Here is a 21,056-nt window from a genome sequence, read left to right as displayed (position 1 = left end):
AGAACTAGACTTCACAACTTCGTTTGTCAGCTGGTGGTTGAGTTTCTCGTTGCACAAATTGATTTTATTTTTTCCTTATGAATGTATGTACCAGCAGTGGCTACAGTAAACCTGCTTCCTTGCTTTTGACATGAGCTACAGGGTGTTTGCGTTCGTTAGAGAAGTTTACTGCTGTGTTTTCATGCGTCTGCCATACGCAGTGCAATGATTGTTAACCCAAACCATGTTTTCTAACCCATCATCGGTATAATTTCCACCAGCTAGCCTGTTTCAACTAGCTTGTCAATCATAAACCTATTACTAACGGTCTTATGCTTTTTAGTCCTACTACAAATGTATAATTCCAAGCGTGTGCCTGTGGATGCCAGTAAATAGAAAACATACTATAATTTATGGATATTATAGTTGATGAAAAAATATAAAAAAAAAGAACCCTCTTTGGTGATATTTCCTTCTATTGCTTAAAGAATGAAGCACACAAAATAGCAATAAAACCGGTACCAAAAGTCCAAGTCTAAGCGTGTTGTAGATATGTTTTACATCAACACTTGTGGACATTTTTCTACCGACAATAATATATATAAGTACAGCAAAACACAAACACTCATTTAAAACTATTTCAATAAAATAAACCTTCTTCCGCTAGCTGTAAAAGTCCTGAGAGTCATATGAAATATAAAATCCAACCAATGTTTTCTAAACGTAAAAGCCGCTAAGTCAACATACCAAAGTCAACAATAGTAGCAACAACCCGGAACCATGAACTGTATCTGCAACTGTTGCAATTATTATTCATCATGTTCCATCACACAGAAGTAGATGCAAAAGGCAAATGCACCGGTAGTGCCAACAACAGCATCAATTATAATCCAACATGCAAACGACACAACAAACGCGACAACAACGCGAGTGAATTATGCATAATCGTTTTGGGGTTTGAATATTTCAACATATTCAAAACATCATACTTCTTCACGCTCATTCAGGGATCCGATTTTATCACTATCCCGGCACAAAAAGCTAAGCTGCACACCATCATGTACCGGCCTTGGTAAATGTGTAACCTGTGCTAAAGAGTACAAGTTTGGCCAACCGTTTATTTCTGTGGTACATTCTACTTATCATCTTCTAACATTATAATTAACAACTTTAATGTATGAAACGCTACAAAGCTGCACATGCACGCACTATGCAGCGTAGATTGGTTGTATATCAGATGTAACTATGCTCAACGTATAATTAGATCTCTTCAGCGCGCTACGTAACTGATGAATTTTGTAACAATGAAAGGACCAATTGGCACCATTCAAACGGTAGAGAACTTGGTGCGACATTTGGGCAGATTTCATTTCGCAATGCAGATGCCAAGTTTATTTTTATTCGTTTTAATACAAATTAGCTTCCATGCTTGAAGCTTCAAAATAATGTAATATTTAAAGTTGTTTTTGTATGTGATGACTGTTCAACTTTACCAATCGGTTCAATTTTTTCAAATAAAATCATTCGCATTTTCCAAATAATTCTGTGCAGAAAGTCGTAAAAACCTTCTCAAAAATAAATTAATAAAACTACAATGCTTATGCACTGAGCAAATCCATCCAGCAAATAACAAGGAACTAAATGGCACTCTAATAATGTGGGTTTCGTTTACCACCAACACTAGTGACGGAGTGGGGTTGAATCGTTCTTGGAATGTTGTTGTAAAATGTTGATCAGTTCTAAGAAACCACTTTCCCCCACGCAAACGGAGGCATTGTGTGTGTCCGCTGGAAAATTACATAGAGCATTGTCGAACAGAATATGTATTTGAAATGCGGTTGAATTGAAACTTGACGTGATAGTCGATTCCATGGGGCACTGGACTCATTCTTGCAGCAAGTGCAATAAACTACACATGGGGTTGTTTTGTTTTTCAACACGTTTCGTCTGCTACAAACCTTTCATTTAACCCGAACGCCTTGACCACACCGGGCTATGCATGAAAGAATACAAATGAAAGTTTTGTTGCTTTCGTTTTGAAATCCATCCCCCGTATGATTACTCTTATGGCGCCAAAAGCGAGACGCTAGCAGAAACTATTATTGATTTTGGTTTTCAACCAGCAATAAGCAGCACATTGAAAATTGTTGGGCATAATTCCAACATAAATCAATTGATTTGTGCATCTGTTCTTTTTACCGTTGCTAATACTAAGCGGTAATGAGACACCTTGGCACCGGTTTGCTCGTGTTCAATATATTATTTACATCCTTTATGGCAGCTAAGTGAATTGAAATTATCTATAACCTGATGGGGCACGGCTTGACAACACCTGATAATGCATGAATATAGTGCGCACGTGATATAGAGCAACAACGCTTTAAAACTAAAAGGAAAACATTGCCGGCGTGGAAAGTAGTTTTCATCCTTTTTTGAATTTCAAAACCATCACTTTATCGAAAAAAAACACTGACTCACTGAAAGCACGACAGTCTCACATATACACACACGCGATATCCGATCGCTTAGAAAAGCTTGCGGGAAAGAGAATTCCCCAAATTATAAAGAAACAAAACAGCTAAACACATCGTGCATCGTGAAGAACAAGTTTCAACCTTCACAGGTAAAAGTAAAATAGAAATAGTGGAAAAGCCGCGGCTAAAAACACACACACAGGATAAGAAGCGACGACCAATATCTTCCATTCGTGACTAAATTACAGCTCCCTAGCAAATGGGAAACCGACACAAACTTTTATGATGGTTTGTTTTAATTCCAAACAGCACACAACGTCACGGAACGAGGTTTTCAGACCAATCTCAACACTATCAACCGCCATATTAACATACACGGTAACCGGAACCGCAAAAACAAACCTCTGGCACTTGATCAACAAAGCAGGCAAACGCAACTACAAACGTAGAACGATTTTATATTTTTGTTTTCCAATAGTTTTGCTTCTTATGCCGCAACCGTGTACCAACTATTGCCACCAATCACATCAACTACCACAGATCGACTGGCTTGCTGCGTTTGCGGGCCAACGGATGAAATGTGGCGTCGCGTGTTCTGGAGCGCTCAAGGTTTAAATTCTAATTGAGTGCTTCAACAGTAGAACGGTGGCTAATGCGCATGTGCACGACAAGGATACTCATAGAAACCGTTAATTTGGTACAATGCCGCATGGTATTTTAGTATATCTACATTCCGAAACGAAACGTTGTAATCTTGTCGATATAAAAGTTTTCAACAAAATGCCTTAAATGTACAACTACCAATGTTCTATTTTTGAACACTTTATTCGCATACCTCACCAATGTTTGCAGGCCTTGCTTTCCCCACTATTGATGAGATACCAAACACTCGGCACTCAGCATTCCAGACCTTCCCCTGGTAGCTACTTATATGTTCCAGTGCAAATTAGAGCCAAACCTATCGGTAACAGATAAAACCACAACAATTCAATGAATGTAGTGGAACGAATTGTACAGAATTTCAACCCTGCAAAATATAATTTAAGTATCTTCTTCTACCTTAGCGGCACAACAACTTTAAAGATCTCGACCTGCCATTTTTGCCTTTCCTTGACTTTATTTGGGTTGGGATTTTGAAACAGTCCTGCCGTGTGAAGACCAGTGCCGCTACCAAATACACCATCGAGCCGCGTTAATACTAGTTATATTATAATTATTATTGTTACTATTCCTATTATTATGATATATTAAATAACTATTAAACTAAATTCAATAGCAATAGTAAAAATATTTAATATTATTCATTACTAATTTTATTATGTTTATTGTTTATTATTTCAAAGTTTAAAATTATATACATTTTTTTTAATTTGAATTTTTTGCTTTTAAATTGAGTTACATCTAATTGAATAGCCTACATATCATCCTTATGTTACTTGTTCTGTTTGCCCATCCTATCTATTCATAGAGTACCGTTTGTAGTTATTACAGGTACTGTAACATTGTACATTTTACATTACTAATTATAACCAGTTATTAAAAATTCATCGTATAAGGCAAATTAAGTAAAATCTTCTTTTTACTAGTTCTAATATAAAATAAATATTTTAAGTATATTAAGCTACGCAGTATATAAAAAACTCGTCAGACTTCAGAGGACTGGTCACCGCGAGGCGATTGTAGCGCCTGATAACATCAGTTTTATGCCAAACGTATTCCACATTAGTTATCATTGTTAGCATTGTTATATGAAACTGTAAATAACACGACCGCGCAACTTAATATAATATTAAGATGTTTGAGGCCTGAGACTTGAAGATTATTTGAGACTTGAAACCCCTTCTGTATTGCTTCCAGCATAAATCTTAACACAAAGAAATTGTCAACGTATTATGTTAACGTATTATTCTTGTACATTCAAGCTTCGCTTTCAATAACCCTCTTCTTGTTGCTGTACTTTCAGAATCAGATGTATCCAGTACTTAAACCTTCAATTTGAAACACATTATTCAAAAATTACCTATAGCCTACAAACATACAGTATTAGCCAGAAAATAGCAATATTTTAGTTCAAGGGCATTATCGAGTTAAATAGACGCACAGTTATACATAATAAGACGATTCTCACCATGTTAGTCAAATACTGATCTACAAATTCTCCGAATATTTGTTGATTTCTTTCATTGATGCAGTCGATTTAATTAGTAGTTACCATTATTATTGAAAGTTTTGAGGGTTATGGCAGCAATAATAACGCTGTATGCATGTTGTAGTGTAATGTAATATGCTGTTATCCTCAACACTTTTCAATTATGTATTCTTTTTGCATAACACTGCGTTTTTTTTAGTCAAAACGACCGGGTCGTATCAACTTATTTCACCACGCAGCCAAATTTTCAAACCTTGCTACGGAGTAACGCACTTGTTCCTATCGTGTGTGACAGACGTTTCTACCAAATACACCACTTAACTGCTTATTTGATCGAAAGTTTTCACTGTGTTGCATAATTCCTACAATTTCAAGCCATGTATGTGCTTAACAATAACAAAAATTGTTCAATTTATAAAAGTCTGCTGTATTTGAGGACACAATAGTCGGACAATTAATGCAAAAGATGTTTCGTTCAATTATATTTTTTTCGGCTTAAAAACTTTTAGGAACAAATCCTATAGTCATTTTTAACGTCTATGCATCGACGCATCGAAATAATCAAAATTTATAGTTTAACAATAAATATCTAAACTATAAATAATCGAAACAAGAAATGGAGCCCTCCTTCAGAATTTCTTAAGCATTTCTGTCTCGACAATTTCTGAACTAAATTGAACCTCACACTAGCACGCAATCAACTGTAATAAACACACCTTGCTGTTCATCCTTCTCCGACCATTCACATCTATTCACACACACACATTCTGCCACGAATAGCAAAAAAATGGCAATGGTTCCGAGTGTTGTGAGCAAACCGTCACTGGGAACGAGCAGGGATTAGCGCGACTACACCGCGACACGCTTTATTTGGCGCCAACACAATATAAATGTAGTAACACACACTTAATGAGCCGTATAACTGTTAAATCTCATTACTACTGTTGCTGTGAAGTGTTTTTACAGTCGCTCTTGTTATTGTTTTCTGGATAAATTCGTTTCATCGCTCGCCTCACACCCGTGAGGCATCTTCAAGCTCAAAGTACGCCGAATGCCTTTGTTTCTCGCACACGCGTCTTCTGCAAGCGCCAATGTTTCTGTTTGTTTACACTCCTTACCACAACAAAGTGCTTCCTTTGCGGTGCTTTCCATTTTCTTTTCTATTCTTGTCCTGATTCAAACCAGTATATTTCCGTTGTCGATTCATTTTACTGCCCAAGATCAGTACAATGATTCCAACGGGCTATTCAACGTGTCAGTTGAATCGTGCACGAATAAAAAGCACGTCAATGGGAACGAAAAAATAGGCATGACTTTTCTTCCCACATGATGTTGAGCTCTTCATGCCGAGACTACTTCTCATTTACTAACCATACAAACAGCATTAGCCTCTACTCGTTTGTGGCGAACAAACGTAGCCTTTGTTCGTACACGTCGCTGGTTGATATAAAACTAAGTGTAACCATGATTGTTATCACCCGGTTGGAATCAGTGTTAAGTACTCGGTGACAATGATGAAACCACAGAAAGTACGAACAAACCACTCACAGTGCTTGTTTCCAGCAATGCCATAAACTGTACGTCCAATCTTTCTCATCACAAAAGGAACGATTCAATTTTCGTTTTCAGATGTTGGGTTTGTGATCCCCTAATAAAACTAATATACTAAAAAATCAATCATCTGCGTTGCATCTGTTTGCTGTTACACAAGTTAAATGATGCTGATGTATTAAACAATAGACTTCACTGTTCCCTTACTGACAAAACTTATTTAAAAAGATATCACTGCTCTATGTTTATTTATTACGAATTTCTTCTCAAGTTGCCTTAACCATAGTCATCACGTCATAAATGTTTACCTTGCAATCACTTAATTATACGCAAATCGTCCAAAGGCTCAAACGGATTGCTCCATTGTTCCATTCTATTAGCATCAAATGGCACCTTAAGCTTATTGCTTTTCTTGAGAGCAAGCTGCAAATGGATAATCGCACTTCAACAACCCCTGTGGTATCGTTATTAAATCAAAATTTGTAATTTTATCGCTCAATTTCTCCCCCTCAAACATTGGCAACGGTACCCGGTGAAGTCGCGTAATAAATACAAAAGTATCCATCCTTTGTTACCAGCCGCCCCGAGATTGGAGAGTCTCATTGTCGGGAGCTCCGGAATGGAACGGTACGGTACGAAATGGAATAAATATTTATTCTACATTACGGCTGATATTATCATTATAACATCACGTCGTAAGTTTGATGTCAAATCAGAACCTACCGAACGAACGTACGGATGGGGTGGTATTCTTTGCATTGTGTTGCTGGAACACAGCAGCGCTACTGTGGAAGATAACGTGTGTCGGTGGTGGAATATACTGTGGTCTCTTACTAAAATTACATCCCTTTCTCTTCAGTTTTTCAGCAAAGCATGAGATTTGATTTTTTCTTGTTCAAGATAACAAGAAAACGACACCCGAACGAACGATCAAAGGGGAATGAAATCATTTTGATATTCTGGCCTCACCCGTCCATGTTCTAAGCATACATATTTCCAATACTCTGAAGCAAGATGTCGTAAAGTTGTGGTATACAATTTGTTACAAAGCGAAATGTGACAACCAAAACCCTCAACTCCAAGATGGTAAAGGACATAAGCTATGTGGCTCATTATCACATACGACTATTTTATATCGAAAGATTTCGGCTCGCATAAACGATACGTTTTGATATCCTTGTTTATCCTGCGACGATGAACAGAATGCTAATGTACCTTTCGATGTTACTACATGCGTTTCAGTGCTACTATATGTTGGCGGAAGGCTAAAATTCCCACGTCTCTAGACATACGTAGCAAACGTCTTGGCTGGTCGACATTGCGTAATATTCGAACTACCATCCATTTCAAACCAACGATGACTCATGGGAATAATCAATCCCAATTCCTGATCTTCATTTCTTTCCCCCCATTCGATCCAATCGGTGATGCAGAGCCGCGCATGGTGCTGATTAATGTTATTTCTTCACACGCTGAACACCAAATTAGAGTGCATCGCGAATAAAATGGACCTGATCCACCCAGCCGCTTTTGCCCAATATTCATGCCCATACTGCCTTTACGTCACCAGGCGTCTCCATCGTGTCCGTTGCGTTTTATCACAGTTGCAAAATTTGATGAGCACTAGTTGATTGATTGAACATTAACAATAGCACCACCTAGTATAACATCCAGTGGTCGGTAGAATCAATCGACCCGACAGTGCTACCGCACACACACACACGTACATATGTGATTAATCTCATCATAAAATCTATTAATTACCATCAAGCGAATCAATTCGTGAGATGCGAACATAGTGGAAATTCCATCTCGCAGGAATCAGTGCCGTCTGTATTCATTTCACCTGACACAACACACGACCTATTTGGTAACGATGTTAATCAATATTCTTCACGGAACTGCGTACCGTTGCGCAACTCCTAACAATGATTGCTTCCCTTTCTACACTGTATATTGACCTGCCATATCATTTTGTTTTCACGTTCTTCTTCTTCTTCTACACTTGTTTCGCGTTTCAAAGATTAATTATATAACATCAAAGTTCAAAGTTTTGCAATTTGATTTGGTTTATTCGAAGACTTTTTTTCTACCTTGGTATGGCAATTTGTGCGAACCCAACTCATGGTATGTTAATGTTTACAATGCGATATTCCTCAGCCACATAATTGCCATTTGATAACAAAAGTAAAGGCCATTCTAAACTCAATTTGATTTTATAATTACGGACTCGCCTTTGTGGTTCGGCATTAAACACATTTATAATTGAGTAATTACCTATCGGTAAGTACCATTACTTTTGTGATAAAATTAGTATAATTTGTAATGTTTTTTTTTAGGTTTTTTGGAACACATTTTATCATTTGCTTGCAAGGATCATGAACCAACACTCACAAATGTGCCAGAAATTTATTGATAGTAAATCTGAAGGGCATAAGTGCTTTGATTATAAATCTACAATAACCGTATCTTTTTTTGTTTTTCTCGTTAAATTCACACCTACACAAAACGACCAAATTTGTGGCTTGTGACACATTCTCATTTTCTTCATCTGCTTCTCATTAAAGTTTGCATAACAATCTTCACTAAAACTCCATCGACCCTTCCATACTCGTTCCATGTGTGCAAGGTTTTATGTCAGCATACTCCTTGATCGGTGGTACGAAAAATGCTACTTTATTTAACCCCTTGGACAAGCCAAACACTTGAATGAAGATGTTCTCTGCTGCGAAACGCAAACCTTGCACCATTCCGTCCCATTCGCTCTACAACTGACCATCGCCATCGCACCATCATCAGCAAACTGCAACTATTTATACTTAGTTTATTCAAATTAACGGTAAGGGTTACCGAAGTTTGCGGTTGACACCTGAGAACCGACCATAGCCGAGTACGAATGCCTCTCCTAACAAGGTACAGCACAAGATGGAGCACAGGGTATCAACGCTTACGCCACACCATGTGCATTGCCATGTTCCATTCATTCACATCATGTCCAAGCTAATGTTTACCAAATCAGGCTCGCTTTGCTTAACCTGAGTCTTTGGTAACTCAATGTCAGTAAGAATTTGTTTAGCTCTCTCGTAACACGCACGTATGCTATCCTTTTTCTCGTGCATGTACACCAACGTGGAGAAGAAACAACACTTCGGAAAAGATGCTATGAAACAACTCTTGCTCAGTTCCCATTGATACGGTGTGAGTTTTGCTAACTTGATGTTGCTTCCATCCCATTCCAAGCCATTGTTTTGTATAACTATGATCGTTCACTGCTGGTGGACTGAATTGTAAGGACTGGACAAAACTGGATTTGTATGACTTTCAAAACATTCCCTCAAACGTAGTTCCTCTCTCCGCACACACACACACGAACAGGTTCCTGATTTGCAAAACAACATCACCCACGACAATGCTGCTATCAACGTCAATCCTTCATATGGTGCATAAATGAAAATATCCCTTACGGCGAAGACTTTCACTCGCACAGGGCACATCAGGGATGGAAAACAATGCAACACAATAATTGTGCTGGAGTGAGTAACGCCTAACTAACCCAGACCCGGGCTAGCGAATGTGAGAAAGATCGAAATCTGCACTGAAACTAATTATTTGATTTAGCTCATCGTACAATGTAAATCTCTCCGTATCAAAATGCATGAGAGAAGTCGGGTGAAATTCATTGTCATTTGCATTTTGATTTATTTACGTTTTGTCGGAGAGATGCGTTAGTGTCTTTACACGTTATGTACATAAATAAAGGAAACACGACTGTGCAGTTTGTCAGAATAAGTGCGGGCTTTTGCTGTCCAAACGCTCCCACACACAGGTTATGGGGACTAGTTCACAACAACTGTACTGGATGTGTGTAAACAATTATCAAAAAACTGCCACATCCAACTTTGCCATCAATACACTCTGCCGTACAAAACAAACTTCTCAACGCAAACGATCATTGCTCATATTTAATTACAGTACGGAGTATGCATTCCCAGTAAGCAGACTATGAATATAAGCTACGGATAGCGTTACTTGGTAAGGTGAAAGCTGTACAATCGACCGTCTAATCAGGAAGGGAGTACAGTAAAGTTTTAATGGCAATTAAATGTTTATCTTTATTCTCCCTTTAATTGAACTATTACTCAAATACCACAACATACATATCTTTTTCACTGTACTATCACGTTTTAAAAACAAATTTATAAAGGATATGAAAATGGAATCACATATTATTCCATCTTTTCGCCGTGTGCCCTTTCCTCTCAAGCACATTCACGTCCGCTTTGTTCGTGCTATCTGGAAAGTTCAAACATGATCTCCAATTGATTGATTCGCACTGTGTTACAAATACGTCACATAATCACGTTTCAATCTCGTCATGAATGTCGCGACCGTATCACCGTAAATTGAATATTTTCCCCCATTCCGGTTTCACCACCATCGCCGTGGTCAAAAAAGCTTTAAAAGAGAACCATAAATTCCTCCTTAGCTTGATATTTAGTACCAAAGATTTTACTTTCACTATGAGGCGACGAAATGCCGTGGCCCAAATGCGAAGTCAATGTGCTTGTCAAATTGATATCTGGACCAACTAGGATTGATTTCAAACATCCGGCTTTTAACGACCAACGTCAGTTTGTTTTACACTTTTTTTTTGCTCAACTATACCCGAATACCTTGCACTTCCATTCGAGAGCACTGCCACACTAGAAAACAAACGAACGTCACAAGACTTAAACATGTGATCGTGAAATAAAAAGTCATAAAACCGAAAATGTGTCACACGTAAAAGTATCGTTCGACGCCAACAAGATTCACCCCAGCAGTCAAACTCATCTTCAGCGTGTGGCTGAGGAAAGTTACAATAAACTACAACAGTAGTGCCCGTTTCTGCCACATTCACATTCGCCAAAATCATGTGGCGTTTCATCAATTTGCTACGTTTCTTTCTATGTCAACATGTACGAAATTCATTCTTCTTTTATCATGATGCCTTGCCGAAGTCATCAAGACATCATACACACACACACAAACATTCGTACGCATCCCAAGGGGGTCAGTAGCATGGAAATGTTATCAAATGAAACCGGAGCAACGCTGTACGCACTAGACTTAGACATTCCGTTTTCTCGCCCGTGTTTGCTTTTGTAGCTGCGGATGTTTGCACGTGCCTAGCTGATTTTATTAGTAGAATGATGACTCGGTTTAAAACCCTAGACGTCCGTTTGGGTACCTTTCCAGAAACAGGATACTAAATCCAGAGAATACCCACCAACGAATTCATTTTAAGATACAAAATTTACATTTACTGCAGGCGCATGTAACTGCGTTTGAGTATTTCTTAACAATATTATTTTATTCAAACGCAGTCATAGTTTGCAAAGTTAGCAAAATGCTTCAAATAACGCGTTGATATCAAAAATTGTATTAGTAGGCTGATTCTAAAAATTCAAATATAGACATCTGTACGTATTTAGTTTCAATGTAAACACTAAAAAACATACATGATGAGCCAAAATAACTTTGAAATTGAAGAAAAGTCATCTAAACATAAGCAAAGTTATGTCATTGTTCAGTTTAAATAACAGAATAACTCTAAATAAACTAATGAAACTGTAATGACAACAAAGACCACGAATTCTATACGGTGGTTTTTATAACATCCATACCATATTTTACCTTCTTTGATCTTATTTGCTCGGAACAATCCGGATAGAATTTGGGATCGGTTCTAGCATACGATGCCCAGCACCAAAAGCTCTTCAGTAAAGTTTTCATACCTTTCCTACAGTGATGTTACGTGATGGCACTTTGTTTTTAATAAATTTAATTAATTCGTAATTAGTCCTTAATCTTCTATCCGCTGTAACACTTTCCACTAATTTAACACATATCTAAGGTTCATGCACAACATCCCATGCAACACATTAACCACGGAACCGCAAAATTCAACGCTGATCGATTCACACAGTCGCCTTCGAACCTGTTCAATAAATATGAAATCTGTAACTAGTGAATTTTAATTTAATTTTCCCATAATTCATACCGTATCGCCTCACCTTTATCTAACCCAAACTTTGTCTATGCTAAACCACACACAGAGCGAATGTAAACCGCACACTGCGTCTACTGAGCTGTGCTTTTTTATACTCTTTCTCTTCAGCAAAGTTTTCAAAGATAATTTCAAATAACTGCACAATGTCTCCACGGCATACCCCGATCGCAAGGTAACCGTTTGAGCTATTATTACAACTTAACTATTTTGCCATTCACAGCATGCACTTGTTCGGCGACCCATGCAAAACGAGCGTAAACAATTCATTCACATTACATTGATAGCGAGGACAAGATAACTGATTGCGGTAACTCATACCGGCAACAGCCAGCCGTTGCCGTGTCTTTCCGCGCGTCGTCAGCGATCGGAATTTCTGCTATAAAAAACCACTATCTGTCGGAAATTGTGGTACATCTGAATGCATAACCTGTGTGTGGGGTGTTGCTAACCTAGGCGAGCAGCCGTCACCGGGGGTTTGTGTAACCAATCGGTGTGTTTGCTTCCATCCAAGAGGTTCCCACAATATTTGTGTTGGATTTTCCGTTTTTTTCCAGCCCCACAGCGCACTGTGGCTTTAGTCGGCACTGGAAAAACTTCGCCGCTACAATCGGCGTGCGGTGAACCTTTTCCATTTGCTTCGTGCCAATCTGAACAGGAGCCACTCGCTCACCCCACCACCACACACTCACACACACACACACGTTAGCATTTTATTTCAGAATTAAATAATAATAAATCTTCCGCCAGGCAACAACATTTGCGCGCTTTCTCATCGCATTCAGTGTGTTTTGTTTTGGCTATGGAACAAAAAAATGAATACTTTGCAGTACTAATATCAATAGCGAAATACTTAAGACCTTTTTGGCTACGACCTGTCACAGCAAGGTAGCATTATGCGATCGCACACAACTAGATGAGAAAGAAATTTCGAAAGTCACAATCGGTCGAACGGTCGAACGATCCAAGAACAAACTCCAAACAGCCCGGAAATTATAATAACAATTAATAGACGGAAAGTTGATTTTGTCGCTTCCCTCTTCCAGCTTCGGATCCCGATTTGGTCAAATCTTCTGAAGCGTTGCTAACATTTGGCAAGCTGGAGCCCCGCAAAGTTCCGTAGCTTCTCGGGGAGTGAGAAAATAAATAAATATTTTAATGTCTTAATGCTTTAAGTGGCGATTAAGTGGAGGAGTTTTCATACTTATTTCATGAATAATGCATTTTTGATTATGACCAGCCTTGGAGAGAGCAGCGATAGGATTAAGTCCCAATTTTCGGAAACCCATGACCGCAATTCTTCCATACTTTGGCCAACCCATGTGTCTTATACTTACTGTTAGTGACCAGAGCAATTCTATTCAGGATTATTCTCCTCAAACGTTGGGGTGGAATCTTTGTCAAGTGAGATACGAAGGCATCAACTGACCATTCTTACGAATCTTCAATCGTTTACTCAGAGCATATGCATTATATGTTATAAATGCTACTCTGGAGCTCTGGAAAATCTCTAATGAATATCAAATATCAATCTACATAAATACACCACGATCAGTAGACGGTTCGCATCGCAGAGGGGTTTTCGGTTTGTCAAACAATTGAATCCATATGTCTGAGTATGTAGATTACGAAGGTTAGCTTTATCAAATACGAATAAACAATCATCTGTCTTTGCTCACTCAAATTACGCTAGAAAAACATAATTTTATGATACATTTGCTTTACAATCAGTAGCACGTCCAAAGAAAAAATCATTTTCATGCAATATGCCGGGGAGGTGTGGTACAGAGAAAACATCTTCATTCGGTGTCGTTTTATCAAAATCGATAATAAACACGAATTTGTACACTTCCCCATCCCTAAACTGTATTTTAATCTGGTTCGCTATGCGATCGTTTCCAAAACGCAACAGCTGTATAATTAAATTCTTGTATTGTCAAATAATACCTACTCATTATAGGAAATGAATGGGTTATGCAATGTACGCTACCTCTGTAGTGAGCAACTACGAGAATTTTAGTCACAAGGTTACAATTTCATTGTAAAACTGGTTACTCTCTCCTTCATTTTAAATATTTACATGTAATGCATGGCGTTGTATTGATTATTTCAAATTGTTTCCATGTAGTCAAATATCGACAGCAATGTCATTTGAACATATTTGGACACTATTCTGGTTTATTATCTTTTTTTATTATTTCTAGTTATATATTTAAGATTCATCGATTGATATTGTTGATAGAAACCATTTTTTCCATGCTAATGTTAAATGTTTTTCAATTTCATGCTAGCCTTCCTAGTCTTGAAAAGATTTAATGTACATCTGCAAAATTTTAATTGCTCTCATGCCAAATAAATAAACAACCACCGACTTATTCAGACATAATAACCAACTGTCAATTTCATATGAGAGATACGTGAATAAACCTAAAATGAATAAATTATGCATACTTTCGCTTAATACCAACTTTATAACATGTATTGAGCTTTCATTGCACAGGTCTAAATTTTTTTATGAATATATTGTCTTAAGGGTTTTCTCTTTCATGTTTTATTTATTTCTGTGCATGCCCTATACATGAGAACAAATTACTGGTTAGAGTACCGCATTCCCACTTAAAAATCTTTCATAATTTTACCTTATGTCCATGTTGCTTTCGGTATTAAAAAAGGAGTGTAACATCATCATCATCATCTCAGCCAAACATTCTTAAGCGGGTTTTGGTTGTGAAGTTTCTTTTTTAATAACCACATGAAACTACCACACAGCGCGTGGAAAACTACCGATCGATAAATACACTCACGCCAAACTACACATCACGACCATTGTCGAAACACGACCCACCGTATCCAATGCAGACTGCTAGAAATTATTGACCCCTTCTGGTACTAAACATTCGGATTCAATGACTTCCGGATACGATTTTCCTTACTGCTCATTGTCGCGCAATCCGGTTGGTCATAGCTTTCACCATGTTTGGAATAAAACTCAAAGGCATTTTGAAAGCTAAATCAAATGAAAAACGTTTGAATCATACATTTGCCTGTCAATGGTTCCCACCAAGCCGATGCCATACCGTTGACCAAAACGAGTTTTCATCAAGCTTTCACTCGGAAGCTCTCCATTGTTAGAGCTTTAGCGTCACTTCATTTCCATCATGTCCGATTGACCAATGTTGCAATGCTAATTTCTTCCGAGTGCCGTACCACTGCTGTGCGGAGTACAAGCTAGAACTAATCCTCACTGCCAATGTGCAGCTAGGTTGGCAGCTCGAAACATTTTCCGTCACCAGGTTGCTTCCTGTTCTGCGGAAATACGGGGACCCCGATTTAGGACGGCACATTACCACATCGGAACGTGAAACTATTTTTATTAGGTTCTGCTGGCAATCAACATGACCATTTTCCGAAACGTCTTGGGAACGTCATCGTCCCCTAGTGAACTAAACTGGTCAATTCTGTGGTCACCTTCTGGAACAACCCCGGTAGCGTTCCATGCTGGCCGACGCGATTTGATTCCCATTAAGGTTCCATTCTTTATTGTCCTTTTTCGCGATTTACGATTATTAGTGTCCAGTTGCTGTAATATTCATGATATTGCATATAAATCGTCGTTAATATGTTTAACTTCCCACTTTCTGCAATGAAAATCACCACACCTGGCATGGCACACAAATCCAAGGAACTAACCTTACCTCACAGGTAACTACTAGGTATGAAAAGACATTCGCAGGCCGGCAAAATGGCCTCCTGGGACTTGCTCCTTGTTCGTACAACGTTACTATTGACCAAATAAGGAGAAACAGTCATACATTTTCCAAATGCAATTGCGTTTTACACTTCGTACCATCAACTATGATTAGAACATGCAGCTTATTTCTCCACATATCTACCTTACCCTACCTTATGCTTGTTTTAGGACAAATTTCACAAGTTGCATAATGTTATTTGTATTTTTGTAACGGTTGTTAAAGAATGTATTAAAATCTAACACTTTGTACAGAGTGATTTAAATTTCTTAAACTTATTTTTTTCGTTAAAGTTTAATTCTAACAATTCAAATCGAAAATTTAAAACATATAACGTCTGATGTTTTGATGCCCATTTGTTTTGATTTGGGCTAGCCCGTTGATATATTTGGTAAAGTCGCTGGCCCACACGACAATGTTGAGACAAAATCATATCCGCAGCAAGAACTGTTTGGCTATGTGGTAAAATATGATCAGTAAACGTGAAATGGATAGCATAATATTGACCGTTACAACAAAGAAGAAGAGGAACACTTCATCTTTTTATAAAAAGGAAGTATAAACACCCCTTTACCCGACTCAAAATGCTGTTGTTCATTATGTTAGACATTATGTTCATTATGTTATGAAAAGTTAAACCGTCCACTACTACAGGTACAGGTTCTAGAACGTAATTCCAAATATTGTTTGCTTATTTTGGAACATATTGGACTTGAAGTCTATGTTTATTTTTTAAGAGTTTACAATGTCACCACCATTTGGGTTTTGGTTTGCTTACTTGCTTATCCGGCGCTACAACCGGTCTTTGCCTTCTGTAAGAGTCCCCTGAACCGCTTACGGTCGAGCGCTATCGTTTACTGGCGATCGCATCAACGCCATCAATCCATTTCAATTTGGGCCTACCATGCCTCCTCTGTCCATGTGGACGATCTAAAAGGACTTTAAGGGTTGGGTCGTCAGGTGTCATTCTCATGAAGTAACCAACCCACCGGAGCATGACGAGTCTAATCCGCTGTAAGACAGTAAGTTCGCCGTACAGCTCATAGAGCTCGTCATTGTAGCGCTCCTCCATTGTCCTTCCACACATACGGGGTCAAAAATCCTTCTGAGCATAACGCGGCTAAGAGGGTTTCGTCAGTTTTGGACAAAGTCCATGACTCAGAGGCCTATGTGAGTACTGAAACTATTGGGTTATGGTTACTATGGTTTAGCATCCGCAATTAAACATAACTTCAAGCGTTGAGGCGAGCCAGGCCATAGCCTCCTATAACGCTTTCTAATTTTTCTATGTGTTATAGTTTCCAGGTTCCCAGAATGCCAAAAAGATGTATAGTGTTTTTCTGCAATTTTTCGATGCTGTCAAACAAATGCACATTTTTTAAACATTTAAAATCGAATTATAATGAAGTTATCGTGACGAGTCATAATGAAGTTATAGTAGTAAATAAGAAAGTAACAGGGCGGCCCAGTGGCATGATGGTAGCGGCGCCGGTATTCCCTCGAACGGACCGGACCAACATCCCATCCGGGCCAATCCCCCGTAGCAAGGACTGACTATCCGGCTACGTGGTAAAATAAGTCGATACGGCCAGGCCGTTCTAACGAAAAAAAAATAAAAAAAATAAGAAAATAACAACATTTTGCCTTTTAGAATTCAGAATTTCAACAAATTAAGTAAACAGATTATCTTTACGATTGTAAAAGTGCATTGCAGCTTTTATTAGAAGTTAAAAAGATAAATTTTTGATCTTTTTTCGTTTCAAAATCAAAATACTCGTTTACTGTCTAAAATCGCTAATTTACCTTTTATTTAACGCCATTTAGCCATACATCGAAATTTTATAATTCTAGCTCGTGAGTTCCAAATTAAACGGTCTTTATTTCTAACACTTATAATTATTTTTTTCCCAAAAATTAAAAGTTTTGCAGTTTCTAAGTTATTTAAACTAACATCCCGATGTCGATTGAAATTCATTGATGAACTAACGTAAGCTGCTCCAAAATAGTATTTTACTAGGTAAGGCCTTTTCACAGGAAGTCGAGACCGGTGTTGTAATCAGTTGCTAAGCACACGAAAATTATGAATTCATCAAACTATTTCCATTCAATTTCCAGCAATATCGATAATCGATGTTTGATGTTTGTTTCATTCATTGAGTACGGTCACGTCGTATTGCTTTATCGTAATGATTGAAATAAGATCGAATGCTTTTCTACAATACTAACAGAAGTTTGTACATTTTCACCAGCTAAGTCTATACGCAGCTTGGCTAGTTTCAATCATCAATGGCAGTCGTAATTTCACTTCAAGATATGCAACTTTACCACATACTTTTATATCATGATATTAGACTTCCTGAGCTTCAGGTAAATTCTGAGCTTGATCATTGATTGGAAATCAAAATGTTAATAATTCACAAGTTTTCTTACTCTATCTTTCTGCCTCTGGGTTCTCTCTTTCTCTTGTTCAACCAGATAATAAATAACAACCACAGGGTAGAAGTGCTACTGTGTATACAAACGCCGTACACCATTGTACACGTGGTTCCACCTTGGCAATATAGTAGCATCTGGGATGCAATACGCGACACGTTTATTTCATTACGCTCCAACTCATTCCTCTATTATTCATGGATTATGTGCTCGAGACAATCAAATTCATAACTTTATTAAATCGTTTTCTCCTCGAGCAAAGCTGTACAAATATCAAGCCATGAGGCCGGAGTTGATGCATTATACGAAACAGCATCCCTTGAAACAATAGCAATAACAATCAACAGCTTCATTTTCAAGGGAAGTTTGGTGCAGATTGTTGCAACCGCAAGCAAACAGTCCTGCTGAGCTCTTATTTCATATTTCACCCCAACCCACAGTGATTGTCCAGAAGCTCCATTTGACATTTGTTATCATGTCGAAGAATGTGCACCAACGCTATTTGCTATTTGAACAATAATCGAATTGACCCGAATCAAGTTCAATCAGCTCGGGTCTGCTTCAGAACTCAAACTCATTGAAAAGCTTCGTAAAGAGGTAAGAGATAAAGCTGTGCCAAACATTTGAACGCCAATTCGGTAACAATTATTTTGGTATCATCGTGCATGCAAGCCAATGACGAATTCTGTAGGGATATAAACAACAATCTATCATAAAAAGCAGTTTAAATTAACTTAAGATCATTGCGTTAATGTTGTAGGTTAATCGCTAATTAACACAAAAAGTCCTTTACCACTACCGTTTAATGTTCAAAATTATCGCTATCACTCAGCCAGCCAAGTTTCTTTAAATTACCCTTAAATACTTTTAATTTACAGGGTAAATCGAAGTTAAACTAAAAGAAAATTATCATTCGTTAATTTATCCTTTCGTGCTGTGCAGGCATGTTTACATTGTTTACGATAGGGAAACTATTTCACTGAGCATGCACCACGAGTAGTGTAAATGTTGTAAAACGTTTTTTTAAGGCATAAATATCATAAAAATACTGTTTTAACTGATGCATGGTGAAAAATGTTCGAGTAGGTAAATTAACAGCCTCCGGAAAACTAGGCTCGGGCTTTGCATACAAATTACAAATTTTGCAATGAACAGATACATTTATCGTGCAATTTAAAGCTAGTTTTTAATATCAGCATGTCTGCACATTTACTCATCCATTCAGTCTACTGATAGTCTCATGCAAAAGTGAATAGTATGCAATTAACCGTATTGTAAGTGCCCTAACTAGGCAAACGGCGAACATTTCCATGGAAAACATTCATTTTGAATATGAATCCATTGGCAAATGCCGTTTTGTGTATTGCACTGTTAAGCAAACATTGAAAACCTCCGTTGTTAGCATGCAAAATGCTATTCAAAATACCAACTAATGAAATAACGACAAAAAAAATGCGGAAAAGAAACCCATAGAACACGCTGTTGATCAGCTTGTTTTTAATTTTTCCTTCTGTTGCTACTACTACCACACTGCTATCTTGTCTATTTCCATTCTTTTAATACTACTTTTTTGTCTTAGCATAAATACGATTTATCCCCTGCTTCGCGATTATAGCCCCGCTGAGTGAAGAGCGCGCTCATCTTTGTCTTTCCAAGAAGATAGAGCATCAAATCAACTCCATTTGAAGCCTGGATGCCAACCCGAGACCAGATGAATAGCCCGGATGATGGTAATTTTTTATCATAACGCTCTCTGGTATGATTGCTGATAAAATAGCTGTAATGCCGCTGCTAATCCTGCTACTTCACTACAAACACGGCCAGATTAACCAAATCGACTAGCCACTCGTCTTTACGCAATAGCTAAAAGCCTTTCATACCACTATGCCAGCTAGTAAAATTTTTATGGTCTATCTTTCAAGCTGCTGCAAGCCTTTTTTAAGGATACAGAATTTTAAAATGTAAAGCAAATCTCTTGCCTTATTATTCTTTGTCCTATTACAGCGTTCCTATTGAGTAATGTTTGTAACACACGTAAAACTTGGAATGGTCTCATTTTTACGTTTACTACTTTTTAAACAATAAACAAATAACGTGTGCAAGTTATTCTTTATATTCTTGTACAAATCTCCTTCCAGTTGTGACATAATTACCTATAATAGTCGGCTTTTTCTAAATGCCATAACACTTTACAAACAGTAAAATATATTTGAAAGACTATAGCACCTAAATATCTATTACCTAACACCTAGTTAACCTAAAGCTATAGTTAACCCAGTTAGCAGAATTTATTCATTCTCAAGATAAAATATACAGATACGTTGTCTGATTTTCAGGAAAAAATTCGTCCAAACCATATTCAATTCTGTCATATAAATCCTTCAATCGATGAAACCTATTCCAGGAAAAGGTTCAAATACTATTTAAAGCATTTTTATCCTTTTATGGTATTTTTCCAATTTTCGTTACTTTAAATTTCTATCCTACTAATATGGTTTGGTCTGCATTTGACCTACGGCCACGTGTAAGCGTCAGATTCTTTAAAATTTGACAGAATTTTACCTCTAAACTACCTCCAATAGTAGTCATTTTCAATTTTCATCATCACTCACGTTCTAAATATATCGCTTCGCTGCACATTTACACCCGTATGGCCTTATACCACACTTGTG

This window comes from Anopheles marshallii, chromosome 3, assembly GCF_943734725.1.
Source record: "Anopheles marshallii chromosome 3, idAnoMarsDA_429_01, whole genome shotgun sequence".
In the NCBI taxonomy this organism is placed as follows: domain Eukaryota; kingdom Metazoa; phylum Arthropoda; class Insecta; order Diptera; family Culicidae; genus Anopheles; species Anopheles marshallii.
Note: the sequence above shows the minus strand (reverse complement) of the source record.